Source organism: Venturia canescens, chromosome 3 (assembly GCF_019457755.1).
Source record: "Venturia canescens isolate UGA chromosome 3, ASM1945775v1, whole genome shotgun sequence".
Taxonomy (NCBI): Eukaryota; Metazoa; Arthropoda; class Insecta; order Hymenoptera; family Ichneumonidae; genus Venturia; species Venturia canescens.
The window spans coordinates 8620597-8633308 of NC_057423.1; the positions used below are offsets into that span (position 1 = coordinate 8620597).

Consider the following 12712-nt stretch of genomic DNA (forward strand, 5'->3'; position numbering starts at 1 on the left):
CGTAAAAGTAGATAAGGCTTGAGGTAACTCGTGACGTTTGGTTAAGTGGATATTTACAGAGGTGAGCAAACACAGTCGTCCACCCAATATGTCTCATCGCGCGAGGACGATGCACATACAAATGTGAGCGAGGCTAGAGAACTCTGTTCATTATTTACTGAACTACGTGTTTCGATTCCTCGCTAATGTAAGGGCGCAACGTCTCGAATTTGAAGAATATTATTCTCGAGTTTCGACGTCGTTTTTATTCTCTGCACACTCGTCGAATAGAGAAAGCTCTCGCGAGGAAGGAGCTCCGGGGATAACTATCCGGTGCAAACTTCCATCGACTTTTGATCGATTTCAAACAAACGCAGCAATCGCCCTTGCCACGTATACAAAGGGGCTTTTGCGGTAAGAGCAAGAATTGCAGATCAAAGTCCGTTTCATTGACTCTTGGAGAAAAAACGTGGACAGATTCCAGGAAGTCGATTTTCAAGTCCGGCATGCTCGCGGCTCAAAGTCTATGTTGTTGACTTTTTAATAAAAAGATGAAAAGTTTGATTACGAAATGTCTCGGAGTGTCAGTCAAGATTGTTGGTGAACAATTTTTTCATTGATTTCAAGATCTAATTGAATTTTTCTTTTTATTCTTTACTTTTGATCAACAAAGGATCGAACTCATAATTCGCAGAATAAAACGTCATAGCGATTTTGTCACTTTTCGATGTTCTTAATGGCATTTTCTAATTGATTTTAGGCACGGGAGGCTGCTGTGTCCGCCACACAAGACGATACCGGCGAGTAAAAGACGATAAAATTAAACGAGAAAGATTGCAAAAGCTCGAATGAGTCTCCGGTGATTGTGTACGTTATAGAGGTCTCGCGTGCAAGCACGTACACGGGAGCAAAAATGGCACAGCGCGTGGACAGGATCGTGGTAAAATCATGCTAGCGAGAATTTTTTTTAACCTGTAAAATTGCATCGTAGGAGACGAGAAATATTTGTGCACAGATTTGTCTCATTTGAGATTATTATTCAAGGTCTGTTGGAACAAAGATGTTGGCGATTCTTGGATATTCGCACGTTTGTGAACACGCGGAAAAATAAACTTTTTGCCACGCTAAAACAATGGAGCAACATTTATCTTTCTCTACATTTTGACGTCATTTAAATTCGATGAAGGAAAAACTTGCGAGGCTCCGTTCGCGAGAGATTTTTTGTCTCTGCCTGCGTACAAAGCGCAACGGTATATAGCCTCGAAAATGTTAGGCGAGAGAGATCGAGAGAGTGAAAAGGGGAGAAAGGGAGAAGGAGCGAGGAGGAGAGCAGCAAGAGAAAATATGGAACGAAGAAGAAAAGAGAGTGCAAGCACGAGAGCGGAGAAGCCGCGCGGTAAGCGCTTTTAATTTTATACCACGCGAAGAGAGAGACGTCGCGCGTCCGAGGCGCACCGAGATTTCGCCTCACTCTCTCTCTCTCTCTCTCTCATGTTTAGAAACACGAAGGGGTACGAAACCCGCCCCCAAACTCTTCTGAACAGTATTTTCTCTTCCTCTCTTCCTCTCCCTCTCTCGTTGCCTCCTGCGCTCTTTCATCTTTCTTCAAACCTCTGTGCCCTAACCACAGAGGTAAACCCAACGGCCATGTCGATCCTCTCCGTCTATCTTTCGGCGGTTTTCTTCGTGGCGAATCACCGCGACGAGACTCCCGATCGATATTATATTCGCTTATCCATAACGAGAGAGTTCGAGCCTTTTGTATATTCCTTATACATAATACACACTAACAAATGGCTTGCAAGCAGCCGTGGTCAAAAGCATAGGGCAGCTCTCCGAGGCCTTTCATGTTTTCATATTTATCAGGACATTCACTTTTATCACCCCTCGTGAAATCCACTGTGTTAAGGGGAGTGTAAAAAGGCGAGACTACGTTCTACCAGGAAATATATTCGGTTCGAGTAAAAGCGATTAGAGGCTTCATGATAATTCTGGGCTACGAGACCATCGATTTTCGCAGAGATCAGGAAACTCGAGCCCGACTCGATCCACTACATTTTTCGTTTTATCCACCTTTTTAATTGTTCACTGCCTTATTGGAACGATGTACAACGTGATTCGCCTGTGAAAAGTGGAATTCGCCGAATGGATATTCCTCCATTTTTTAATTATAGACGCATTTTTTATCGCTCACAATGTGAAACATTTTTATGACAGATAAATCGATCGTAAAGGTCAAAAGGGCGAATGAAATATTTAAAATAATTCTGGCTCTATTGATCTCGCGGTCCAGCGGCGCGCACGTGGACCGCATGTGTGTATGCGCGCTTCACTGATGTATCGAATGCCTCGATAAGTACACCAGGCGCCTCGTTCGAACGCGCGAATCAAAAACTCGTCGACGATCAACCGAATGAAAAAAGTGGCCCGGAGAGTGCGAATCCCTGGGAGAGCAGGGAACAATAAAAAAATCACGTGGAAAAAAAACGGTGGCACGATCCGTGCACCGCCGATTTTACATCCATGATACGCGTCCATCAGAATAAATCACAATGTCTATGTTTATAATATATATATATATACGATTTCAAATTGTATTTTCATGTCGATGTGCGATGAGACGATAAGAGTTAATGAAAAATAATAAAACTCTTTGTTTAGCATTTCCAATCAACGTCGTTTTTCGTCCAATAATTCTATCTCTTCATCCACATACTGGAGCTATTTCAACAAACGCGTTTTCCAAATTTTCTCATAAAGCCTGATGGAATCCTCCCTTTCCACCGCGATTTATTGGAATGATTATTTCGATGTTTGTATCGACGTGTTTATAGAATTGATTGGGGAGAATTATTTTTCAATTCGGACAGGAAAGTTGACGTGATGACGGTCCAGGGTCATTATTCGTTTATTAATGAAGATTGATTCGGCCCGTCGGAAGGGTTCGGGGAATCGAGAATCTCGAAACTCGGGGCTATTCGACGAGGGAAAAAAACAGAGAACGTTAAATACTCATTTTTCTGGAATTTACGCCAAGTTGAAGTGTTTTTTTCGGGCTCACGGACTATAATAATCATGGATCCGCGGAGAGCAGGGGATCACAAAAAAATACTTGCATTCCGATTGGAATAATAATCGTGGACGAGTAGATGTGAGTTGGTATTTCGGTGTGCTCGTTGTTCTGTAAGTTTTCATCCATCAATCACGAACACACGCACACAAACACGCGATGAGAGATCGATAGAGAGTAGTGGTTGTTACATCGACGCATAATTATATCGTCGATCGTTCGTGGAAGAGAGTTACGAATAATTTTTTTCCTCTTTCTCTCTCTTTTTCTTCCCTCTCTCTCTCCCTCTTGTTCTTTCGCCCTCTGCCTCTCTTCGGTCCCGTCAATTTTGCGTGTAACGCTCACGCGCATGTTTCCTCTCTTTTGAGGAGCCCCGTCCGATACGGACGAAGAAATATCGAAAGGAGAGGAGCAAAGGTGCAGATTGAAACGGGGGAAAAGAGAGACGAAATGAAAGACAGGGAGAGCGTTGCGAAGCGGATAAACGCGTTCCCACGAAGATCTCTGGGTTCTCCGGTGCGCTCGTTAGCTCTCTCGGAAGCGCAAACGTTCACTCTCGCGCCTCGGCTACTGCCTATTCCCAAGTATACAGGGTGTCCGTCTCCATGTCTCAAAACATCGATCGCAATCGTACAAACTCAATTGAACATATAAAATTCCTTTGAAATTGACATTCTTTCATCTTTTCCCAAAATATCTCACTCGAATCTTTGCTTCGCGTTTGCAAACGTCGCCTATCGAATTATGGATTTCCACGAATGATCGTCAGCCCTTTTACGATCGATGATATTGCAATTACACCGAACCAGACAAATATTTGCCATCGGAATAATGAGAAATGGATTTCCGCTCGTTAGAATTAACCGCAGCACTAATTTTTCAATAAAATACACTACAAACATCAACCGATGTGTCCTCGACGGACATCCTGTATAAAGTAGACGAAGCAGGTAAGAGAAAATAGTGCATCACACACCAGTAGAATGGTTCATGAACGAAAAAGCGTGCCATTTGAAACTTCGGTACAATCAAAACGTATCCGAGCTCTAAAATTGAACAATTCGTTCCAATTAAGTAAAAAGATATCGAGGAAAAAGGACTTCGTCCGGTCTCGTTAAAATGACTGTATAATCACAGAAGTCCTGAATTTAATTGAAATTTGTCCTCGACGAATGACTCACAATCAACGAAATCGATCAAAATAATGAAAATTCATCTCGATTTTCGTCATTTCCAAATCTTTTGGTAGATTACGGCGAAAATGCGAGTCGAGGGGGGATTCGATAATAGAAAACTGGCATATCGAAGCCACTGAGAAACGAAAGGATGAGTTGTCTGGCACCTTCAGTCAGCATCGTTTCCTTAATACGCAGGATCGCTCTATACGCGCTCGTGATCACGAGCAATTAATTTCATTAACGAGCAGCCAGAAGGATTCAACATATATGCAAGCTGCTAACACGAAAAAGGTGGTAACTTGAGGGAAATTGAGCTGGAGAACGTGAAATGTGCGTCCTTACGATTACCAGCGGTTAAAACGCCTTTATCAAAGGTAAACAGCGAGAAAGGCGTATGGAAAGTCCACTTTTATGGGTCTCGAGTCTTTAGCTCGTTGAGAAATCGTTGTGCACGTAGACAATCAGGATCTGCAATATAAATTGGTAGGTATAGGGTTTACGGGACGAAGAAACAGTTTGCACACGAAACAATGTTGCAAATAAAAAATGCGATCCTTGAAACATTCGTGTGCCTTTGACTGAGAAAAAAAAACAAACAAAAAATCCTCAAATATCGAAGGATAAATAGAAATCGTAGAATCTTTTGTTCCTCAAAGTTTTACGACTGTGTTTATCTTCCACGTCCAGGCAACAATTACAAAACACAAAAGTTTTTTCCTATAAATTCGTCAATTCTGTTAAAATGAACGATTTGAACACGCTCTAAAGTCAGAACCTTATCACTCGCTAACGAGATGGAAAGACGTTAAAAAAACGTGACCATCGTTGTGTGAGTGTGTGGACCAACTCGACGATATACACTCGAGAACATTCGCGTTATGCACCGCGCGACTCGTTATCTATTCGCGGCCTACGAAGAGCACGTACACGCACGATACCAACCAATGTACGTGCTCGCTGTCCTCACGTGGAATGAGAATTATGAGAGGAGAAAAATAGTCGTAAAAAGACGAAAGAAAAATTACCTTTTTTTCAAATCTTGTTGAAGATTCGAGAATTTTGTACCGGAGCTTTGAAAATGCTCGCGCGGTGACCGGTTAAGGGGGTCTACCCTGATTAGAATTTTCAAAAAAATGATTTTCTTTTTATTGCATTTTTCGAAAGGCATGAAGTATTCAAAAGTATCATACTAAAATTTTATAAAGATCTGAGCACTCCAAGTGTACTTTTGAGCGACGTTTACTTGGCTGTATGAGCGCGCTCTAATACGCACAGCCATGCACGGTATCGCGTACTTGCCTTTGCTTAAACGCGTTTTTCTCAAAATTACGTTTTTCGACGGCTCGTTAATGAAATCTCAGAAACTATTCAACCGATCTTTACCAAAATTTTACCACGTTTTCATCATGACTGTAGCTGTAGCGCACGTCATACGAATTTTGAAATTTTGAGCGGAACTATTTTTCTTTTGCAAAAAACGATGAAAAAAACGTATTTTTTCCTAGTTTTTGGAAAAATGGCTGCCATTTTGGTATTTTAAAAAAAATCAAGAATCGTATGACACGCGCTATGCCATTTACCGATTGAATCTAAAATCATTTTTATTTTTTTTCTTCGATCATCCATTCCAGAGATTTTATCAACAGTGCACACTCATCTTTTTTTTGACCTGTCTTCTCCCCCATTTTTCTGTACGAAAATTGAGTAAAATAAATATAAAAAAAACTTTTTTGTGTATTTCAAGAATGTATTTTTTAGGCTTAAAACTTTTTATATCCATATTTATGATTTTACCGATCGAAAAAATTCGTGAAAATAGTCTTTTTTTGCCCCTCTAATTAGGGTAGACCCCTTAAAAGAGAGGGAGAATTTTCAATATTTCATTTACAAAGACACTAGAAAATCGAACCAAAAGAATAAAAGCTGCAGATTCCATTGTTTGTGGCATGAAACATCAAAAAGCTGAGATCACTTCGAGTCTTGCTGCGGAAATATTAGATTTTTCAAAAGTTTCTAAGAATCGTAGTGAAAGTTACACCAGTTCGTAATTCAATTGCGACTCCAATAATCTTTTACACCGTTTTATCAAAGTGCAGAAATTTTTCCAAGGATCAATGAAACTTTGTGGAAACATGATCGTCCACTTTACGAGAGATTTCACTTACAATTTAATAATAATTATGAGAATTAGAGGTTGTGAAACCTTGTACGTAACGTTTAACACTCAGGATTCGTGAGCATCCATAAGTCACTGGTTTCAATAAACATTTTTTATCCAATGCAGGAGAAAAAACGAATGTAAGTTAATGCGCTTTTGATAGTTAAACCTGCACAGATATGAATTTTCGATTTTTTTTTATCGCACGTGCTGGCGTAGAAGATACAAAAGTTTGACCTTTTAAGCAACTGCGTGATTTTTGGTATTCTTTTCACTCCGAAGTAGGAAAAAATCTCAATTATTTATACACGTGAATCATGCAGAGACAAATTTCACTGAAAATTTTAAACATTATTCCTTCTTCAAGAGCATTCCTATGGGGGCAAACGTTTGTGTGGCTATTTGAGTTATACGAAGCAGTAGAATCGAGCAAATTTTATGAGACTCTAATAAGTGGGAATAAAATATCTAGGAGCTTCGGATAATGGCTCAAGCTGCTTTTCCGCCTGTTTTGTGAGTTCTCATTTTCATGAAGCCGACGAAAGATAATATATAATATGCCGAGGATGGATAACGAGCGAGTGTACATACATAAATCTTATTAATGTTGTAAACAATTTTCCCGAAAGGGTTATCCGGTGAATAAAAAAGAAAGAGAAGCAACGTCCGGGGGATGGGAGAGAAAGAGGAAGAGAAATGGGCAGCGAGAGAGAGAGAGCCCTGGAGAGATTTGCGGACACTTTGAAATTTTATTGCGTAAGTACAACCAATAATTTTCCACGACGACTCCATTACAAAATATAAACACACACACATAGATTTTTCTGCGTCTACGCAAGTGGACGTGGAAAATTGAAATTGGAATGTGAGTCGAAGTACGAAATAAAACATATAATGTACGTGTACTGCGCCAATCGGATTTTTCCACGAAGACGACCGAGCGATTAATAAGAAGCGCTGTGTCAAGATTTTCGGATTCTTATTATCCCCTCGCTCGGAATCTAGAATTTTTATTTCATTTTCATTAGTATTTAACTCGAAGTTATAATTTACTGGATTTACTGTAAAATTACATTATTTACGGATCAGGCAGTCTCCTCCAGGCAAACGAACGATATTTCGAATGAATTCCATTCTTCTTCTCGGTGTAGCAGCAGAAATTGAATTACGAAGAGTTTTCATGTTCGAGAGTATCGATAAATAATCTATTGTTAGACATTCAATAATTTCAGTATAATAATTTAATTGGATTTTCGACAAACGAGAGATTTCGGCGTCCGGCGACCTCGTTTTCGTTCTCCCTCAACATTTCAGTTATTCCAACATTCATGAGTTCGCATTGCAATTTCATAATTAGTCGCTCGTCTTACGGCTGGGTTTCGAGCCAACTGCGCAGAGCCACTGCATCTTTTAATATGGAAATAACATGACTTTCTTGAGTTTTTAGTGACTCACTCGGTAAGTAAAAAAGGATAATTTCGCCGATATTTATAATCCTCGATGTATCCGCGGTACGTGTAAGAAGCGTACGTAAGCCTGGGAGTCAGAATTTAGACGGTAGCGAAGGCTCTCGTCGACTCTTTCTCTCTCTCTCGTTGATTTAGCTCCGAGGAGAAGAGTTTGTGCCTGCGTGCCTAGACGATCGTAATTATTATAAACTCAGGCAGACAAAAAGCATCGTGCGAGCGAGCGCCAAGGTAAAAGACGATATCGTGTGTGCTAAGAGCAGCACCTTTCTGAAGAGTCGCCAGCTATAACAGAGGCGCGCACACACTCGCGTGAGCACACGTACGTACGTCAAGAGATTGAAAAACGACGAGAGATGTTCGCTCTCCTCGATCTCACTATGCGTGCGAGAGCACGTCTCGACATAATGTGATTTTTGCGTTCTAAAAATGTAGCAAAAACGCGAACGAAACCGCGTCCCTGGTCTCCGCGGAGTCCGAGAGAAAGGGACGGCGAGATAGAAAAAAATACGAGAGCCGCGGAGGAAAATAAAAGAACGAGGATCTTCCTAGTTCGCCTCTAGTCCGTAGCAGGTACATTTTATTTTTCGAGACAAAAAAGCCCTATGGAAAAAGATAGATTTTGGGCGGGCATGTGTGGTAAAAGCGACCTCGAATCTCGGCGGACACGCATCGCAATAATTTCTCAAGCATCCTCGCAATTATCCGCAATACTGTGAAAGCCGTCTGATGAAAATGGCTGGATTCGTGGCGCGATCTTTGTGCGAAGGAATCAGTGGAACACATTGACGGCGATTTCAAAATTATACGAAGGCAAAATCGCTTTCGTAGGGAGCCAGGAATCACGATTTTGGCGAGACGATCAACATTTACAAATCGGTACGCAATCGGGGACAAATAATCGATGGAATTTCCTCGGCTGAACGCGCGGATGCCGAAGTTTGTCGTGGGGAATTCGCGCTCAGGTTACCTCAGCATCCCCTTTTGCTTCTTCAACCTCCTCAAGAGTTGTGCCGAAGAGATCCCGCAACGAATCGATTGCGAAAAAGCGCTCCTGCTGCTCTTTTGCTCTCATTTACTTTAGTGCTATGAGCCAAGCATTAGTGCTTGTATGTGTGTTCCTCATTCTGCGCCGCGATGTTGATGCGAGAACTTTGCGCTCAGCCTCCTCCTCTTTCGTTTTTTCGTCTCTCTCTCTCTCTCTCTCTCTCTCTCTCTTTCTTTCTTTCGCTGCTACGAACCGGTTCACGGTTCCGCAAAGTTAAGGAAATTGCAGGACGGATCGGCCACGCACCGTAAGTACGCGTCTCTCTGGTCCATAATTCTAGGTGATTCTTTTCTTCTCCTTTTCTCTCTAATCCTCCTCGTGCTCTCGTCCTGCTCTGCCTCGCGTCCACGCAGCATCTCGCTGTTTTTTTGCGTCTATGTAAAATACACGTATGCTTTTTTCATCATCTCTTCTTCTCCTATGCTGCGTTTTATCCTTTGGCGAAAACGTCGTGGGAGACTTGACCCTCCTGAGCATGCTGATCGAAACGAATGTCTCATGATTACTGGAATCGAGCCTGATTCGCCGTGCGCTCGTACACCTTCTTCTTCCTCTTCCCTCCTCCAGTTTCGCCTTTTTATCACGCTGAACGAGCTTGCAAATTTATTCGATGCGAGCAACCATGGACAATTCGCATGGTTAATTTAGCTTGAAATAAATCAGCGTTATTCCCACCCTGGAAAACGTTTTATACGATTAATCGGCGAAAAAATACTCCACTGAAAACTTTGACTCTTCGCCCTTTTTCGTCTCAAGAGATTCGAATGTTTCCTTGCGTCATTCACTCCGTTAACTACTTCCGAACAATCATTTTTCTCAGCTCAAGCTCTTTCTCCCTTTCATCCACCGAAGTACTGTGATTACCGAATCACCCAATTCCGACGGTACACAAATTCGAACAAAACTTTCAGTTCCACAATTTTAACGCATCAGCGACATCGCCAAAAATTCTAAAATCCCCACTTTTCTCGCCTGTCAATCATTTGCCATCACAAAACATCATGATAAAGTCAATCCATTAGATCAAGTCCAAGATCCAATACAATTTTCCCCATCTCCCGTTCCCAATACTCCGACGAACTGCAAAACCCCAAAAAATGAGAAATTCGTAGGCAGGTCCGCTGCAGTAGAAAGTAGGAATAATCGACCGGTGCACACGCGTCTTTTGGAGTGGCGTTTGAGGGTGTAAAATGTAGGAAAGAAGGAAAGACAGAAGCGCGAGAGGGTAAGGCGGAAGGGGTGCGTGTTAGGTTGGAATAGTGGAGAGGCAAGAGGGCGAAGAAGAGGAAAGGAAGAAGGTTGTGAGGGCGTGCAAGGGCGGCGAGGCAAGGAGGGGGGGGGGGGGAGAGGATAGGTAAGGCTTGGCTCCGTTTATCACCAGGAGGCATACATTTTGCAACGTCGTGATATAGAGCCGAGCTCGCACGGCGTCCTCGGGCGCGTCGTGACGCGTCGTTAAGGGATGCCGTCGCCCAACTTACCCACACAAACACACACACACACACACACATGTGTGTGGATGTAGAGGGAGGTATAGATATATAAAGAACACACGTGCCTTCGCTACTTCCATTTCTCTCCTGGTTCTCACGAATAAGAGGGAAAAGGAGAGTGGAGGAAGGGCGAAAGAAGCTTCCATATAATGCAGTATAGCTCTCGATGCCTCTCGGGCTCCGTAAAAACTCGTCCGCGCGCGAGAGCGAGCTAAGAGAATATGTACGAAGACGGGGCTGGCGAAAGGCTCGGAGAATTAATAATTAATATGTATTTTATAACCCGTTGAATGGACGCCAAGAATCTATACTTCATCATGTGTATCGTAAAGGAGCCTCTCCCGAGAAAATAAAAAAAGGAGGAAAAATAACAATATAAACAACCCACGGCGAGCTACTCAATATTGTAATTTAATTTTTCCAAGCTGTAACGTGCTGGAGGAAAAATGTTGGAAAAAATAGATCGAAACTACCACCCTCGACACGAGGCACAGCGGTACTCGAGCTTTTATACTCAATAACCAACTTATTGTTTACATCGATAACAATTTTGTGCATCATCACGTTTTTCGTTCCAGTCAATCTCATCCCTCTGCCCCCCCGACGGGCTAATAAAAAGATGATTTAATTACAGCACCGAACAATATATATACGAGTCTCGGATATGAAAAATCGAGTTTATTATTCAGCTTGGAAGCACCTGAATGCGGAGAGGAACGATGAATTCATTGAAAGGGTAATTGAGAGAGAGAAAAATACACCTGGCCATTCGAAATCGAGGCTCGCAGAGCGTGCAAGGATACGTGAAATCGAGACGAATCAGGGGACAGCTCTGAGACTCGAAGGGGCACGAAGAAAGAGGGGCGGCGAGGGGTGAGGGCGACTCGGCCACCACCGAGTCTTTTGGAGGCTGACAAGAATTATTAGTGGGTGAAGGTAGCCAGTAGCTGAGCCGAGGATCAATACCAGGCAGACGTCCGTGCAACCGTGCGAGTGCTGCACTTCTCTCTAGCACGAACACACATACATTCGAATGTACACATACATTCTTGTGCAGATATATTTATATATGTAAACGTGTGTATGTGTGTGCGTGTGTGTGTGTATATAGATTGGGAGGAAGAGAGTAAGAGAGCTCTAGGCTAGGCTGGCTAGAGCATAGCTAGGAGAGCAAAGGGTAGGAGGAGGTCGGGTGAGGTTAGATCGTGAGATGTCTACGTAGACTCTGGTTCCCATAAACTAACCCAGCTTGACGCTGTACTCACCATGGGGGTTCCTCGATGTTACTGCTGCTTCTGCTGTTGTGAGGCAAAACATAAAAAGAATGAAGGAGAGAGAGAGAGAGAGAGAGGAGAGAAAAGAATAAGAGCAGCCAAAAGGAAGAAAACAAGCGATAAAAAATACTTGGAGACAAGCAAACGCAGGAAAGTGGTAAACGCTACGGTCGATTCTTTCGCAACTTTTTATCTGTTTCGTTCCTCAGCCCTGCCTCTCTCCTCTCTCTCTCTCTCTCTCTCACTCTTTACAGATTTCTTCGGTAGAGTTAGATTCAACTCAAGGGAGAAAAGAGTTTGGTTTATTTTTTGAGATTTCGTAAAATCGTTGGGGTTGAAAGTTTTCAATGTTATTTTTCTTTTGGGAGAAGTTGATATAGTTAACGGAGTGAAAAATGTGATAAATTGAATTTGATGTTGTGGAATAAAGTATGAAATTATTGATGGGGAGCTAGAAATATGCGCAGCACTTAAAGTCTCTAGAGTTGTTAAAATTACACGAACAAATGCTCAAGTTCTTCTTCTCTGTAAACGATTTGTTACTACAGAGAAAAAGAGACGCAAATTTTTCAGTTCAACGTATCCCTAACCTACTGTAACAGCTTTTAATAAAAATGTTGAGTGTGCAGAAGTGGTTCGATGGGACTGAAAATGTAGGGAGAGTGCCGGAGAATTCGAGCAAAGGGCTGAAGAGGGTGGAGCGAGGAAAAAACCTCTGGCTCTCTCTCGCTCTCCCTATCCGGAGAAACGTCATGTAAGAGCTCGCGTGTCTCGACGACAATGGCGAGAGGGTTGCTTCGGCGTATATAAGCGTGCTACATACTCCTCGAGGGGGTTGTGTTCGAGGTATAATGCATCGGTGAGTTACGAAAAGAAACTTGCAAGGTCAGCGAAAAAAGTGAGGTCAGTAATGATAAAATACAGTCTTGAAAAAATCTCAGCCCTTTTCGCTCTTAATGCGGTGTAAGAAAATGGAAAGATGCGTCAGCCTCGAGCTCTACTCTCGTACAAATTAAAACAAACACACATTTTTTCTATTCCAACGA

The 12712-nt window shown here is 42.3% G+C and overlaps 2 long non-coding RNA genes across 3 annotated transcripts; one reads left to right on the forward strand and one right to left on the reverse strand.

Moving 5' to 3' along the window:
* Positions 1 to 686: 686 nt before the first annotated feature.
* LOC122408336 (uncharacterized) lies at positions 687 to 1080 on the forward strand. Its single transcript, XR_006260459.1, has 2 exons — positions 687 to 919; positions 1024 to 1080. It is a non-coding gene; the product is annotated as an uncharacterized lncRNA (long non-coding RNA).
* Positions 1081 to 7114: 6034 nt separating this feature from the next.
* Positions 7115 to 8302, reverse strand: LOC122408337 (uncharacterized). Of its 2 annotated transcripts, none has more exons than XR_006260460.1 (2): positions 7468 to 8302; positions 7115 to 7386 (listed from the first exon to the last, which is right to left on the reverse strand). It is a non-coding gene; the product is annotated as an uncharacterized lncRNA (long non-coding RNA). The 2 variants fall into 2 exon arrangements; XR_006260461.1 differs by having other exon boundaries at positions 7459 to 8302.
* Positions 8303 to 12712: the final 4410 nt, after the last annotated feature.